This window comes from Balaenoptera borealis, assembly GCF_965194805.1.
Source record: "Balaenoptera borealis genome assembly, chromosome: X".
Classification (NCBI taxonomy): Eukaryota; Metazoa; Chordata; class Mammalia; order Artiodactyla; family Balaenopteridae; genus Balaenoptera; species Balaenoptera borealis.
This window is the reverse complement of record NC_138881.1, coordinates 127694148-127698170: the sequence shown is the minus strand read 5'-3', so window position 1 is coordinate 127698170 and position 4023 is coordinate 127694148.

The window sequence follows — 4023 nt, the reverse complement described above, 5'->3', positions numbered from 1 at the left end:
CGTGGTGCGTGCGTATAACTGAGGCTGCAGGGAGACCTCCTTGTGATCCCTCTCCCTGGAGTGGCTGGGAAGGTGGCGGCAGGCAGCTCGGACAGAGGCCCCCGCTCCAGTCTTTGCCCTGGAGGCCTTCCAGACATTTTGTCTCCATTTGTTCAAACCCCTAAAAGGCTCCCTCATCCCAGGCTGGGTGCAGGCTCACACTTGCCCTCTCTGCCCCTCTGCCTCCTGCTCCCCAGGCCAGGCCCCGCTTTATGGCCATGTGGGGCGTGTCCGTCCTGTCGGTCTTCCTGGGGGTTGGCTGCTGGGCCCGGGGAAGCTTGGGAGGCAAGGTAAACCGCTGGGGCTTCCGGGTGGCAGACTCGCCTGCCTCCTCTGGGTCCTGTTCATCACATTTAGGACAGATAGAGCATGGCAGAGTGCCACCAGTCACTCCCTGGCCCACCCCCTCCCGAAGGTTTGCAGGATGACCTCTGACTAGTGCTGGCGAGAGAGGAGACTTGCCCTTGGCAGTGACCTGCGACTGGCCCAGGGCAGAGCGAGGCAGTGGGGAAGGCCTCCGGGCGGGTAAAGTGCCCCTCTGCCACCTGCGGCCCGTGAACATGTAGGTGCACCGCCCTGATCGGAGAGCCTGCTCTGGCAGCGGGCTCCCCCTTGGCGGCCCCCTGGGCTGGCTTTGGCAGGTGGTCGCCATTGGGCAGGCCCTAGTGCTCATCCTCTGCTGGCCCTGAGGGCTGGGCGAGGGGAATTGGGGTAAGGTCGGAGGTGTTTTCTCTTGGAATTAAGGGGCCCCTGAAAACGTTGGTGCTGACACCCAGCCTCGCGCACCTGCTCCTCCTGCCAGGCTCAGGCTGGTGGCTCCCTTCAGGGCTGTCCTTTTCCCCACGTTCTCATGAGGAATGCCGCCCCTTTCTGGGCAGCCTTCTAGGTGGTGTCTGCCGGGGAGGGAGCCCACAGGAGACGCCCTCTGGTTGCTATGCAGAGGCTGAGGGCCAGTCCCACTTTTCCAGGAAGTGTTCTCTGACTACCTCGGCCTCCCTGAGCTCGCTCTTCTCTGAACTTCTACAGGCCAAAGTCCAAACAGTGTGCCTTTAGGTTCTTCCCTGTTCAGCCCCAGGTGGTCCCTGAACCCCCTTGGCATCAGGCCCCGGGCTGGGCAGAGGGGAAAAAGCTGCACAAGGCCACTTTTGGAGCACCCTATCTAGCTGGGGACGGGAAGAGACAGTGACAGGGGCAGCAGACTCTTTAAGGTGAAAAGCCAGGTGCTCGCCCAGCCTAGACTGGAGGGCCGCCTGCAGAAACTGGCCCCCTCTGGCCCATCCTGAGGGCTGTTTTCCTCCGGCAGCCTCCATTCCGAGTGGGACTGTGCCTGTCAGTATCCCCTGTCTTGCCTCCAGCTCTGGTAACACCGTGGGCTCCACGGGTCTGGGCTGTTCCATTTCCTTGCCTGTCTCCCCCATTAGGCTGCTGGTCACTGGGTTCTCAGCCCCTACTGGAGGGACAGATTCCCAAGTGAATGGGGCCAGCCGACTGCTCTCAGGGCCCTGCCCAAGCAGCATGACCTCTGTCAAGTTCCCTTTTTTGTTTTTTTTTAAATTTTTAAAATTAATTTATCTGGCTGTACCGCATGGCTTGTGGGATCCTAGTTCCCCGACCAGGGGTCGAACCCGGGCCCCCTGCGGTGGAGCACAGAGTCCCAACCACTGGACCGCCAGGGAATTCCCTAAGTTCCCTTTTTTGTGCTGTTGATGTTTTCTGAGTCTGTCTTGGCCTGTGGCAGGTGGCTTGGAGGCCATTTGGTAAGAGGTGATGAGGACCTGAGCCAAGGCATGGCGGTGGTCGGGGGAACGGAGACGTTAAGGAGTCGGTGTGAGTCAGGGTGGGGAGTGGCGAGGGCCTGGGGGTGACGGCAGGCCCGGCCGCAGGGGAGGCAGGGACTGTTGATGGATGAGCGGATGCAGGGTGGGGGCTGGGCACGGTGTGAGGGGCCTGCTCAGGACAGCCAGGCTGCAGGTTCGGGGAACTGCCAGCACACGGGGTTCTTGGAGTTGTGGGCGTGGTGAGAGCAGAGGTTCGTAGGGTGAAAAGTCTTTTAAGAGAAGGGTGGGACAGGGGTTGGGTCGGAAGAACGGTCATCAGGTGTTGGCACTGCAGGGCCTGCAGGGCCTGGGCCACCGTCTCACCGGCGAGGCGCCTCTGCGCCAGCAAAGGCTCTAAAGGCCCAGGTCGAGTTGGGGTTGGGCCTGCTCGGCCGATGTTCCTTCCCAAGCTCTGCGGTGACCTGCGCTCTGTCCGGGTTCTTCTTGGTGACCATCAGAGCATGGGCTGATGGCCGTGTCACAAGCCAGAGCCCATCTCCGGCTGTACGGTTGAGGGCTAAAGCGCCCTCCTCTCTAAGGGGACTGTGCCTTGCTAAAGAGAGGGACTGGCCTGGGAGGGACTGAAGAGGAGCAAGTTGTCACTTTTCTCTGAAGGGCCACCCCCTCCCTTTTGCCCAGGCTGGCATTCAGAGTGGGCAGCAGGTTCCCAACCTTGACCCCCACCCCAGGCCTGCCTCAGATGATGACCGGGCTGGTGCTGGCCACCCCGTGTCCGTGCCTCATCATGCCCCTCCTCCCATCACTCGGGATGGAGCCAAGGACCTGAATGGGTTCACTTTCTCCAGGTCTTCCCCACCCCTCCTCTTAAACTGGGCTAAAGTGTGTAATCTCAAACTTCTGCTTTAACCATTTTTAGGATTACCGTTGAGTGACATTAAGTACACTTACACTGTGTGTGGCCTCTCTCGCCATTAAACACTAACTCCCCTTCCCTCTCCCCCCATCCGCTGGCACCCACCATTCTTTCTGTCTCTGAATTTGACTCTTCTAGGGCCGTCATAGAAGTGGAGTCACACACTATGTCTTCTTGTGATTGGCTTCTTCCCTTCCACTGCGCGTAATGTCTGAGGTGCATCCGTGTTGTAGCAGGTGTCAGAATTTCCTTCCTTTTTAAGGCTGAATATTGTTCCATCGTGTGGATGGATCACATTTTTTTCGTCTGTTCCTCTGTCGGTGGACACTTGGGTTGCTTCCACTCCTTTCCAAATACCACTACAATCAGGCTTTGGCCCTTCCTCCCACACCAGAGCTCTCTCATCCAGGTCTCCGCCATCTTGTCGCCAAACGCAGCTGGCGATCTCGGGCCTCACCTCCCTTAACCATGGGCAGCACCTGACAGAGCCCATCGCTCCCTCCTCCCTGACGCCCAGGGCGGGAGTGGGGGGGGGGGTCCTCACGCGTGTTCCAGGACCCGTCTGGCACTCGGGGGCCCCTCCCGAGCCTCCTCAGACTCTGCAGCCGGTCCCCCCTCTTCTCTGCCACCTCTTGAGTGTCCCAGGGCTCAGTGCTTGGGCCACATCTCCCTCTCCAGCTGCCCGTGGCGCCCCCCCCCTTGGGGAGCTCATCCAGGCTCGGGGCTCTCGGGGCCATCTTTATGTAATGAGAACTTCCAAAATTTGTCTCCAGCCCAGACTCTTTCCAGAACTTCAAACTCCTTGTCCACCTGCCTACTGGACATTTCTACTCAGTTGACACCACCGTCCCCTCCAAACTTCCTCGTCTCCCTGGTGCAGGGCCTGGCAACTGCCATCGTCCCCAGCATCCCAGCCTTGCAAACAGGTCCCTAACCTGGAGACTTCTCACCTGCACTGCTAGTGCCCTGGTCCTGCCCAGTGATCTCCACCTTCCGGGCGCTCTGGCGGAGTCTCCTCCCCAGCCCTCTACCTCGCCTGCCCTGGGAAGAGCACCTGTTCAGTGCAGCGTTTGGGCAGCCTTCGCAAACCTCAGCGCCTGGACTTCACACCCACCTTCCCTGCTCGGCGTGCTCCTCTTTAGCACACCGTTATCCTTGCTCCCCCAAGTATGTCAGCTCCGTGGGGAAAAGGCTTCCTGCCGGCTTCCTTCCCTGCTCCGTTCCAAGTTCCCAGAACAGTGCCGGGTGCAGAGACCCTCAGGGCGAATACTTGCCCAAGGAAGCTGCTCGAGG